Raw genomic sequence first — 13,678 nt, 5'->3', positions numbered from 1 at the left:
TTTAGGGTCTGGGTTGAAAAATCTGCTGATATCCATATTGGTTTCCCTCTGAATGTAATTTGGTTCTTTTCTCTTACAGCCTTTAAAATTCTGTCTTTATTTTGTATGTTAGGTATTTTTATTATAATGTGCCTTGGTGTGGGTCTATTTTAATTTTGTATATTTGGAGTCCTATAAGCCTCTTGTATTTGATTTTCCATTTCATTCTTCAGATTTGGGAAATTTTCTGATATTATTTCATTGAATATGTTGTTCATTCCTTTGGTTGATTTTTCTAAGCCTTCCTCAATCCCAATAATTCTTAAATTTGGCCTTTCCATGATATCCCATAGTTCTTGGAGATTCTGTTCATGATTTCATACCATCTTCTCTGTTTGGTCAACCTTGTTTTCAAGGTTAAATATTTTGTCTTCAATGTCTGATGTTCTGTCTTCCAGGTGTTCTATCCTATTGGTTATGCTTTCTATGTAGTTTTTAATTTGGTTTATTTTTTCCTTCATTTCAAGGATTTTTGTTTGTTTTTCTTTTTCAGTATCTCTAACTCTTTATTGGAATGATCTTTTGCTGCCCGCATTTGCTCTTTTAACTGTTGAGTGTGTGATCATTCAAAGCCTGCATTTGCTTTTTCATCTCCTCATTTGCTTCTCTGATCATTTTAATTATGTACATTCTGAACTCCCTTTCTGACATTTCTTCTGCCATGGCATCATTGGATTTTATTGCTGTAGCATCTAGGTTTGTTTGGGACATTTTCTTCCCTTGTTTTCTCATATTGCTCAGGTATCTATCCTTCTAGTAGTGAAACTCCAAGATATTGCAGATTTCCTCTATTGACTATTATTGTCTCTGTAGATTTCCAGTAACTCACCTCCTAGCCTTCAGTAGCCTGAAGTCTTGGAGGAACTTGATAATGTGGTGCTCCATCAGGAACCTGCTCCTCTAGGGGTGGTGGCTTTCAGGTGGGGTATATTCCCTGCTTGTGGGTAGAGGCGCCTCCACTTGTTGACTAATGGTCAGCCAAAGGGGGACTAGACTATGGACTGGGGCATGCCAGGTCTGGGCCTGTGTCTCTGGTTCTACTGCCCTGGTGGGAAAGCCTTGACCAGCAGGGAAGACTCACCAAGTGGGCAAGTTTCACTGGGCAGCTCTCCTCTGAGAAGTTCCCATTTGGTCCAGAACTACCACCTGGACTGGGCAGCCCTCCTCTGTGATGTTCCCAGGGGTCCAGACCTACTGCCTGGGTTGGGGGCCTGGCCCTGTGAGGGACTCCCTCACTGTGCAGCCCTCCTCTGCTATTTTCCCTGGGGACCAGAGCTATCATCTGTGCCAGGGAGCCTCACCCTGTGCCAAAGCCTCTTGTGTGGCCCTCCTCTGCAATGCTCCCAGTTGACTGGGTTCTTGGCTCCCACAGGGGAGTCTCACTGGGCCACTCTACTGCATGAAGTTCCCTGTTTTCCGGGACTGCTGCCCCATCCAGGGAGCCTGCCCAGTGGGAGAGACTCACCCGGTGGCTCTGAGTTGGTCCCGAGTCTCTCAATACCTCTTCTTCTTGACTCCTGGGTCTTGTCAAGGTCCTCTAGCCTCCTGTAGGTGTCTCAGGAAGGGAGCTGCCTTTCCAATGCTGGTGGTCATGCCTTCAGGAATAATTCAAAATGCCTGCACCAGCCTCTAAAGAAGCTGGGGAGCCACAGTGAGGGTGCGCTGAGTCAGCACATAGGCAAGGGCAGTGTCCCTCAGCAGTAGGGGGGCAGGCAGGCAGGCTCAGCGATGGCCTCTGACCTCGGTGTGGGGGTTGGGCGTCAGCTAGCTCTGCGATGCAAGTGGGCTGACTCCCCTGCCGGCTAGCTGTGTGATGGCGACCAACCTAGGCGGCATATAAGAATTTACCGCCAGTGAAACGCCATGTCATGTACAACCACAAGACTGGGATCCTAATTAAAATAAGATATACTCCGTGTTTGCATAAATAAGTCAAAATATACTCTACTGTCATGTATATCTAACAATAACAAATAAATTTTGAAAAAAATGATCCACTGAACCAGCAGTCCCACCATCTCTAAGACATTACCCTGAGGGAATGAGAGATGTGTACAAGATAAAGGTCCAATGATGATATTCTTCATAATGCTTTTTACAATAGTGAAAAATAAATAAGAACTCACTGCAGGAGAATATTACTACATAAGTGAGTTTTTCTTTTGAGAAAAATGACTAAGAGCAAATGTAACAAAATATTAACAGCTGTTAACTATACCCTCTGGGAGTACAGGTATCTATCATGTTCTTTGTGTCCTTCTATAACTTTAAATTCTTTCCAGATTGTCGTCAAACATTTTTATAGGAGAATAATCACTGGCATTGGGAAATAGCAAAAATATGTTTTCAGTGAAAATAAATACAGATTTAAAAAGAAAGAAAGAAAGAAAAAGAAGAATTATTTAGTATTTCCCATAATAAAAAGTAATTCATTCATTACTAATGAAGTCTCCAGAGCCCAACATATCAGCATCTCTTCCTTCCACAGTTCTTGTACTTGGCATGGGGATTTGGATTATCCCAGTGTCTTTCTGCTCACAAGATGGCTAGCATATCTTTAAAGATCATGTCTTCTTACAGTGGTGAGCACTGACAGGAGGGACTATTTCTGCCCATGGACCTCATCAAGAGCTAGGGAAAATACTCATAATTTTCCCACATTGATCTCCTTTAGGTGTTACTGGCTAAAAATAAATAGCCTGTCAATCTCTAAAATCATCTATCTAGCAAGAGGCATGTAATTAGCATGATCTCCTTAGACTAATTCTTATTGATCCTTGAGTCAGAGAGCAAGCTTTGCCACTCACTCCTAAAGAATATAACTTGAAAATAACTAAACAAAATTAGGGGTGGGATATGGTTTTTGGGTAAACATTCTGACATACAATTAAACAGAGGACCAAAAACACAAGAACTTTCTCCAAAGTCAAAGTTAGTGAGTGGCAGATGCTGGACTTAACTGTGTGTCTGATAATAAACATTCTAATCTTTTCTGTAAACTTTCCCTGAATCCTATTGTATTTTGTTCCCAAATAAAAAATATTGTAGAAATCTTACTCATTTGCAAGATACCTGTAGAGAAACACTACAAACCAGAAATGTAGAGGAACTGATTTAAGTGCTTGGCCTTTTGTTACCCTCAGCCTTCAGTTTTGAACTGGAAAGAACAAGCTCCTACTTCCCTCACCTCAGTCTTTCTGTGCTTGGGTATACAGCAAACTTTAATCTTGGGTGTGATGCCACCACTTCTAATGTGTGTTGGAAGTCCAGAGGTGTGTTCTACTCACCTTCTAGAGCAACTTTCTATGAATCAAGATACTTAGCAATTTCATCTACACAGGAGGTGGCCACATGGACAAATGTGAGTGACATGATTATTGAAGGTCAGCCTCCCTAGTTTCTGGTAAAGATAGTCATTCTATGGGCATACCAACAGGAATATAAAATCATGGAAGCAATGAGAAGTGGAGATACTGGGGAGTAAGCATCGAAATTCAAAAAGGACAAAAAAGGTTGTTCATAAGAAATAGTTAGAGAAAGTTGGTAAGATCAAATACACAATTTAATTCTATAAGCAGAAGTGGGCCTGTGAATAATCTGAGATTAGGAAAATTTTGTTTGTGTCACTAAAAGTGGACGTTAAATACATTATTCTTGCTTTGTAGAGTGTAATTATCAATTGCTTGACAATTTGTAGCCTTTAACATGAGACCACTATCAGAAAGCAAAGAATTTTAAGTTGGAGTTGGAGACACAGATATAATATAAAATACAATGTTAAAAGATTATTCTTTACAGTATGAATATCAAGGAATCAAAACAGATTTAGTCAATTGAATTGCTATGTGGTTTTATTATATTGCTTCTTGCATTTCTTTTCATTGTTGTTTTATTGGTAGTCATATTTAAAAATAAGTAAGTTACCATCTGAACATGAGTAAGGTAACTCATGAAAAATTTTTTAATCTGAATATATCTACCACCTATATTTTGACTTTACTCTTTGCCACAGTAGCTCTGAGTCACTGATATGAAGATATTGCCTTTAGTTAAGTTACTTTTTTTTTCTTTTTTCTTCAAATGTGCTGTAATTCTTCGTAATTAGTAATTACAGCACATTGTGTTAAGGTCTGCTTCTGGGAGTCCATTTGCCTTCTACCAAGCTCAATGCCCAATAGGCAAATACCTCTGCTTTTAACCCTTCTGTAGGATGTAGTCCTGCTCTTCCCAGGTCCACTCTTGGGAAAAAATGCAACAGCAAGTGTCTTAGGCACTGGGGACATCTCTCACATGACAGTCAATATGCATCCTGAGCCGGCAGCAATCAGGTGAGTGCTCAATACTTGTTTCATACCATATAAACTCAGAATACCTGCCAAGGTGGGAGATGAAGTTAAAAAGTAAGGCTTTCCCCCAAGCAGGGAGTCTGATTCTGTTAACCCTGGTAAAGATATGTGTAAATTCCTGTAAAAATATTCCCATATTACCAAGTCAGATTCCTAAATAAAGATCTGATGCTATAAGACTGAAAATGTCCTTTACTAAATAATTTGAGGGTCCTATGTTTTAATATTATTTATTATGTACTTAAATATTATTTAGTATTATTTTAAAGTGATGGTTGAATCAATTTTAATGTGATCAACTTTAATATGATAATCTCAATAAATATCATTTAATATTATTTAATGCTTATTTAGATATTATTTAATATGATTAAAATGGTGGTTGAATAAAATTTAATATGGTAATCTGAAGTAATTTATTCTCTCCTCCCTTAAAGTCACTTTTTCAGGTAAATATTTGATGCATTCAAAACCCAAATTGCTTATCAAGACTAGTTTTGCCTGCTTCTTCTAAAAATTACCACCTGCCTGTTTCCCAAGAAGATATCTGGGTGAAAGCAGAATTGACTGGATTCCAGGGAGAAGAGATAGGGACGCTGGTGAGTTTGGGGAGGAGCTGCCTTCTTCACCTTGCTTCAGGTCCTCCTTTGTCAATTTTCCATTAGAATAACACTCCGGACCCCTGTCTGCCTGCCCCTCACTCCTTCACAGGAAAAGAGGAGGGACTGACCCAATGATGAGTTCACCGTGATCCAGTCCCTTCCTCCCCTTCTGGATCTGTTCACCTGCAGAGTCTATGCACAATATTCCCTGCTTTCTTGGGGCAAATGGTGCCTGTCACTGCAAGCAGGGTTCATGTTTGTCTGGTCGTGTCAATGGCTGGGGACATCGGCCTTATGCTATGTTCTCCCATATTTTTTCTGTCAACAATCTCATTTTCCCTAACTGCTGTTTTTCTCCTTTGATCTCTACTGGAACAGGAAAGAAGGAGTTATGTACTACTCATTCCAAATCTCAATAAAGATTCCAGACAGCACTCTTGGTAACTTTTGCTCTAATGGTTAGTAAAGTAGTATGATGGTGGAATAAAGGGGAGCATGAGGTCAAGATGAGGATTTTGCTTTGTTTTTAAAGGGAGCAATTAAAATGTATTTACAGGTTACAGGAATGATCCCATAGCAATGGACAAATTGAAGATGCAAGGGAGAGATGATAATTGCAGGAACAAAGTCCTTCAGTAGATGAAAGAACTACATGGAATTCAGTGCACAGATGGAGTTATTGCCCTTAGATGAGGACAGTCATGGATCACCCATGGTGGTACAAAGGACAGCAGAGAGCTCGGATGGATAGAATGCAGCATGGGGAAACATTGGGGAATTCTCTCCCGATTGCTCTCATTTTCTCAGTGAAATGAAAAATCAAGGCCATTTGCTGTAAAAATCTGGACCAAATTGTAAATATCTGGACTGAAGTTCATTGACTTCATCTAACAATAGCTCAGTTTCATTAAGTGTCCCTGTAATTTCTTCAGCTTTTAACCAGATCTGATGTCCCTTACCTCTGTATGTTTTTGCTCTTTCTAGATTTATTTTAATCATTCTATTCATTGCACATTTATGCCTATTCTAGACAATTGGAAATTATTTTCAGATGTAGAATAAGTGGTTAAATAAAATAAATGCATACTAATAATTAAATACTACCGCTATTTATAATATTTTTATTAAAATATTTAACAGGAAAGAAATTCCACATACCATTGTAATTCCCTAAGTGGAATTCTGAGAGAAGCGTATCTCTGCTTGCAGATCTTTACTAGCAACACAGAATCAAAGGTAAATTTAAATATCTTTTCACACTCCAATATGACACCTGCTTCAGAGGGACTACTTAAAATGTTACAATACTCCATAAATGAGTATCTGTGAATGGTTAACTTTTACTCCTCACTTTTATGAGGAGAGATTCAGGCAGTATGGCAAGAAACCTGCCCTGTGTTGTATAGTATAGAAATCAGCAAAAAATGAAGTAAATCAAAGATATCTGTCAAAGTTATAAGAATGTAATTAACAAAGCTTTTTTGTCCCCCTTTCTTTGAGAACTTAATGAAAAGATACGAGTGACAAAACTGAATATTCTTAGTTGCAGAATCAGAAGTTTTAAGTGGCAAATGAAGACAGGTAAATTTTGGGATAGTGATACTCATTGGGAGTACCAGGCATCTGATGTCTATGTGATCAGAATAATAATTAGTCTGAATCAAACAACATTGCCCTATGTAAATTTATGATTTTTAATAAAAAAAAAAAGAAGAATTAGTCATCTCTGGTAAACCTACTTAATTCCTTAATTATGGATTTTTTTAACTTTTCTTTTTTTTAAAAAAGCATAATTTGGCTCTATCAGTTGATCAATATTTTAATCAAAGAAACTATCTCTGAAGTTAAGTATTCACAAATATTCACTACTCTAACAAAGTGAATTTTCATATCTATGCTATATAGATTTCATTCCCTTCCTTTGTCAATGAGGAGTATTCAACAAAGCAGTTCTTGTTCCGTAGATGTAGGATGAAGAAACGCTCTCCTAGCATAAGTGCATCAGGGAGAGCTACGCTGCTCCATGTCTTCTTGTGACTGCTGCAACCCCCAAGGGGAGCACAGGTGATAATAGAATTAGTTTGCTAATAAAACTGCACTACTTTGACCAGTTGGCATGGCCACTATAAATGAACATGGGTGGTAGCTCGTGTTCTTCGACCTTCAGCTTCTGTGTGCTTTAAGATGCGAGTTGAAACAAACCTGAATCTCACTCCTGATTGGGTTCTCTCTACTTCCTTGCTTTTATGCAATAGGATGGGTACATTAACCTCGGGGCCTGGCACTGTGCTTTCTCTTTCCTCTTTTTAAGCATCAGTGTGGCCCTGGGGAGTTTGCATCATTTTAGAATTGACAGCAGACTTGAGGATTTGGGAGGAAAAGAAAGGACTGCTTTTACAGTAAGCCTAAATTGTATATTTGACTTTTCTGTGGAATTTTTCTGCTCTAGTATTAGGCAATATTCCAACTGAGAATAGAATTATGATTTGATTTCCCACTTACCATTGTCCCTTGAATGTGTAATTCCCATAGAACCATCACCAAGAGTAAAGCTCACAGGACAATACAGCAGAATCAGCTATCTCTGGATCTTCTGAATGTCATGACACTCTGGAATCTTCTCAACTACTTATATCTAAAAAGGACATATGTCTATTCCCAGTATCTGGAGTTCCTCGGCCCTATTTGAATGTGCCAAAACTTGGCGTGAGGGTCAAAGGAAGAAGTAATTTTAAGTTCTAAGCCTCTAGCAGATTCTAAATTTAGGTCCTGCAGAGAATAGATGAAGCCAGCTTGCAGGGTCAGGAAAGGTAGACATACCTGTGGAGAAGTATGACATAAAATGTTTAAGATCTTCACTTCTCACTTTTCATTCATTTATGATTTAAAAGAATTCCCCATTATAGCCTGCTGGGTCCTGAGAGGGCATCCCAGGGAGAAGCGTGCATACAGTCCAGGTTCCAAAAGGTAAAGTTGGAGTTGCGTGGTTTCTTCCCACTTAGTCCTAGAAGTCACACAGTGGCATTATCTTGCATTCTGTTGATTGCAAAGAGAGAGGCACTTGACACTCTGATGTTAAAGAAAGGAAGAGAGAAATGTCAAAGAATTTGTGACCATCTCATCCTGTCCAAAGTAAGTTGATTAGCTACATAAAATTCAGCTTCTCACAGAGCTTACAAGAATTCATCTCATAAATCAATGGAATCTTTTTAGAAACTTTTGCTTATCTAATTCTCATAGGTTGAACAGAGTGATAATTTTTATTGTGCTCATAGGTAAAAAAAGGAATGCTTTTTGTTTTCCGGCTATTCAGTTTACATTTGCATACATAGTGAAATTCTTTCATCGATTAAGGAGATTGTTCTATTAACATTAATTTCCAGGAGGAAAATTTCCCTCTGCTCTTCCAAACTAGAGCTATTATTTTCCACTAGATGTGTTTAGTGTAAGTAATCAAAAATATCATGTTTTCTGAACTGCTGTAGTTCAAACATGTAAAGTGTAGCTTCATAAGGACACACCTTCACCAAAAAGCTGCCTAATAGAGACAGCTATGGGATGGGGACTGAGACTAACAGCCAGCAAGAGACTAGAGCCCTCGTTTTTACAATCTGGAAGCAACTGGATGTTGCCAAAATTAGCTTAGAAAAGAATTCCCTCCAGTAAAGATTTTAGATAAAAACAGCCTGGGCTGCAGTGATTGAAGCCTGTAAGAGGCCCCGGCTTAGTTTCCTGATCCACAGAATCTCTGAAATAATAAACGTACATTAGTTTAAGCCACTGAGATTGTGGTAGTGTTGTTACACACCAATAAATAACAGAAGCTTTAACTGTTTTTATATTAGTAAAAGTCTATGAATTAAAATGTAAAATTAAGGAAAGAACTTGACTTCATATCTTCACTGAAAGCAGATGTTCTCAGCCTTGGTACTGACATTGTAGGTCACATGATTCTTTGTTGCAGGAATGTAGTTGTAAGGGGTTGTTCTGTGCATTGTAGGATGTTTAATAACATCCCTGGAGTCTACCCACTAGATGCTAATAGAACAAACCATTCCCATAATATCTCCAGAAACAACCAAATGTATTGGGGGGGCAAAATAACCCTTGTGTGAAAACTAGTGATTTATAGGAATTTCTTCACTTTGTTCTTATCTGTTATTTGTTCAGTGAGAGTGCTACTGTATGCTGACAACAGTCTTAGGATCTTCTAAGCATAGAATAATCTAAATATGAAACAGTTGGGTGCTTGCATTTCAGTATGTGAAAGGCTCAAAGACTGTAAAGAAAAGGAAATTGACTGACTTTCAAACACATGCATACACTTGATTACGTTAATGTTAGCTTTAATTGATTTGGATAAAATATTTTAAACGATAATATTAATTACAATGAATTTTGCCAAGCTTCTAGACCAATGAGTTTAGTTATAAACCCCCAAAGATTGATATCATTGGTTCCTCCTTTAAAATAATGTATTTAACAAAGATGAAACTAAGTTTTTGATGATTTTCTGACTTATAATTTGTCATTTTTCTGAGGCTCTCATAACACCATCACTGTGTACCACAGTGTGTGTGCCACACAACCGTAATGACCACTGCAGTGGCATTTGCTAGTGTTCATGAGAGAGATGTAGTCACAATCATTGTACAAGGAAAAATTAGGTGTAAACTCTGAAAAGGAACAAAATTAGCTTACAGATGATAAAATCATATGTCTAGAAAATCCAAAACAATCCATTGAAAATGAAAGTAACTAATTGGAATATTACAAGTTGAGTAATAACAGCAAAAATAAGTAAATGAGTAAATAAATAGAAATTATAATGGAAAGAATGCCATTCACAAAGGTAGAGACAAATAGAACCATAAATATACATGACTAACATGAAGAAATTTGCAAAATTCTACTGAGGGTCAGGAAGAATACAGATAAGTATAGATATAAAATGTTCCCAGAAAATAAGGCTCAATTTTGTACAAATGTTAAATGACCTTAAGTTCACTTAAATGTTTTGTTCACATGGGTGAGGAGCTGAAAGGAGGTAGGTATTTCTAAGAATGAAAGCAAAGCCGTACATCACTAAATGAAGGAAAGATTGCTGAAACTACATAAAAACAAGTGAAATATGAAATACAATCATCTTATCAGAGAAGTTTAGCAATGTGTTAACATTTGTTTATTATAGAAAACTATAAAATGAAGTACAATGAGGAAAATCGGAAAAACAAAAATGCCCCCTGAAAAAAGCCAGTGTTAACATCTCTGTGCTTTAGAAAGAAGTGAACATATAGCTCAAAAACTTTTTTAAATACCCACTGATATGATAGTGTTTTTTTTTACTTAACACCTCACTAATATTCCATGTTAATAACACTGTTAATAGCTTTGTAAAGTTTTATTACGCATGTTTTTAAGATTTATTCAATAATCCCTACACATTTAAGTTGCTTTTAATTTTCACTATTTTGCAGTACCATGCTAAACATTCTGTTTTGTTTTGTTTTGTTTTGGTACTTGGAATTAAACCTAAGTGTGTTTAACCACTAAGTCACATCCCCAGCCCTCTTTTAAAAGCAAAATTTTATTTAGAGACAGGGTCTCACTAGGTTTCTCATAGTCTCACTAAGTTACTGATGCTGGCTTTGAACCTGTGATCCTCCTGCCTCAGCCTCCCAAGCGGCTGGGATTACAGGTGTGCGCCACCCTGCCTGGTCATAAACATACTTTTTTTCATTTTTACTTTTTTGTAGTTGTAGATGGAGAGCATACCTTTATTTTATTTATTTATTTTTATGCAGTGCTAAGGATCCAACCCACTGCCTCACACATGCTAGGCAAGTGCTTTGCCACTGAGCTACAGCCTCAGTTGAGCCATAAACATTCTTAAATGCTTATTTTTCACATGCTCTTCCTTTGCTCTCAGAATAATTTTGTAACTGAAACTGCTAGTTCAAATGGTGTACATGTTTCTAATGTCTGCATACACTAGTGTCATTTCTAATGTCATTTCAGAAAGACAATGACAAATTGTTCTTTCCAAATGTACAAAATTTCACTTCCTCCAGCTCAACCACTATCTCAATCTCTGCCAATTTACCATTTGAAAAATGAGACTTCTCAATACTGGCTATGCTGCAATGAAAGAGCCATCCTCATACACAGTTAATAGCAGAGTAAATCAGAACAATATTCCTGGAAAATAATTTTTAGCTGAACTTTCAGAGCCTTGAGAATGTCCATACCCTTTGACCTATTTCTGGGAATTTATCCTAAAGCAACAACTTAACAAGTGAGGAAATAATTGTACCCTAGAATGTCTGTCCCATTATATTTTTAATGGCGAAATCATGCAAACATACTAATTGTCTAAGAAAAATGAAGCGTTATGTAAACTATGGCATATGTATTAAAATTATTAGGCAAGGATGAAAATGATGTTTACAAGTACAAAATATGTGTACAAAAATGATTGAAGAAAATATATCCAGATTGTGAAAAGATTGGCTGCCTATGAGAGACAAAATTTACATTGTCAAACTCAGGGAAGCACCAGCTACATTGTCTACAATGCGAGTGGCACCCCCGGAGTCGTGCAGTGAGGTAGCACTGGAGAGACTACTGAGGCTTCATTCCCCTTGACCAGCGGGCATAGGTCCCCTCTGGTTAAGTGGACCATACCCCCAGAGTGTCCTCCTCATCAGGTTGAGAAGGACACAGATGTACTTATACCTGTGCCTAGAGAACAGAGGAGGAAGGAAGAGGAAGGAGCAGAAAAGGGCCGCTCTGATAAACTTGAAAGTGCTGTGGAATTCTTCACAAATGAAAACTCACCGACATCAAATTCCCAGAATTATCCAAAGGTTTTATCATCTCCTCCACTTTTACACAGGACCTTAGCTCAGGAAGAGAAAAAGATGCCAGATACAGAAACTCTTGTTGCTGTTCCTTTGTTTCTCCCTCATTTGTCTCTGTTAGAAAGACCTTGAACTAGTCTGCAGTGGCAAGACCACTGTGCACCTCTTTCCAAGACACTGCTATGGCTCAGGGGTTTAAAAATCAAAAGTCACAGGTTTGAAGAACACTGTGGCTGTAGTCAAGAATTTCAACACATAGGTCTCACCGCATTTGTAGATGCCTTATCTTCAATGAAATAGCCTCAACAGGAATAAAGAAGGGACTGGGTATAAGACCACCCCTCAGTTGATCACCAAAAACAAGGTTCAAAAAGTGTCATTGTGTCCAAAGTAGGGCCCTTCTCACTGCAGGAATCCATGCTCCAGATGAGAGACCTAGAAATCTTCCTGCTTCTGCCATGTCCTGTCCCTGGCTATTCTTTGCATACTCTTCCTATCTTCCCTCAGATGCCTTCTCCCTCATTTCCCCACAGTCATCTCCATGATACATTCTTAGACCACTTTACATAAAATTTCAACTATCAGTCTACTATAAATTGAATATGTCCCCTCCAAAAGTCTTATTGAAAATTTATCCTCATTGTGGTCTTATTGAAGTGGGACCTTTTGGAAAGTGACTTTGGACAGTACTCTTATTGTATTTTATAAAAGGCTAAGAGGAATATGGTCAGATCCTATTTAGCCCTTCTGCCTTCTTCCATGTGAGGACAGTGTTCTCTTCCAGAGAATGCAACTACAAGGACCCATCATGGAAGCAGGTGTTGGGCCCTCACCAGACACCAAACCTTCCAGCACCTTGATCTTGAACTTCAAAGTCTCCATCATAACTGTGTAAAATAAATTCCTGTTCTTTATAAATCAATCAGTCTCTGCAGAAACAGACTGATACTGTCCATATCAAATAAGTCCTTTCCTTGACTTTTCTCCTAAGCAATTATCACAAGGGCACAAATGCTTTTTTCCTCCTTATCTACATCTCCCCTTGAAAGTTAGTGCAAAGAGGGAAGAAATTTCTGTATTTTTTTAAACAGTTAACACATTTCATACATATACATATATAATAACAAATTATCTTTATCCATTTACAAAATACTAATTGACATAAATACCAACAAAATTGATTATTTTTGTATGAATCTGAAGAGGCTATTGCTACAGTCAACTTTTTTTTTCATTTTTTAAAACTATGCTAGAATTGTAGCTGGTATTTTATTTTTTAAAACAAATTTTCATGCATGTGTGTAGGGTAATAATGTCTGTCTCAATCTACTGTATGTATGTTTTAGTTTCTGCTGTAATGCTTGTCATTAAAAAACAAACCGTTTGGAATTAAGTATGGAAAAGTTTTATTTAAAAGAATTATTCCAATTGGAGAAAAGGGAGAAAATTATTGTGATAGGGAGAACACCCCAAACATGAGATCTGAAAGCATCTAAAAGGTCAGAGAGAAAGTAGCCTTCTTATATAGGAAGGAGTAAATGAAGTTCCAGGGGTGAGAAGTGAGATGAGCAGATGGTTTGATGGGATAGTGGATTAGGAATTGCTTTCCCTGAAGTCAGCCAATTCTTTCCAGTAAGGAGAGAAGGGAGGATTATTTCACATTCCAATGTTCAAGGGTGCACCAAAGTTCAGTTCCCTCATTGGCAAAGGAGAGAAACCTAACTACAGATTCTTCAATACAGATTGGGGGACATTTTGCCCAGATTGACAAATGAGGACATATATCATCAGAGTTCCCTGACATAATATCTCAAGGGTGAGAACTTATTTG

The sequence above is a fragment of the Sciurus vulgaris genome (assembly GCF_902686455.1).
Source record: "Sciurus vulgaris genome assembly, chromosome: 6".
Classification (NCBI taxonomy): domain Eukaryota; kingdom Metazoa; phylum Chordata; class Mammalia; order Rodentia; family Sciuridae; genus Sciurus; species Sciurus vulgaris.
The sequence above is the reverse complement of the archived record's forward strand: the minus strand, read 5'-3'. Positions refer to the sequence as shown.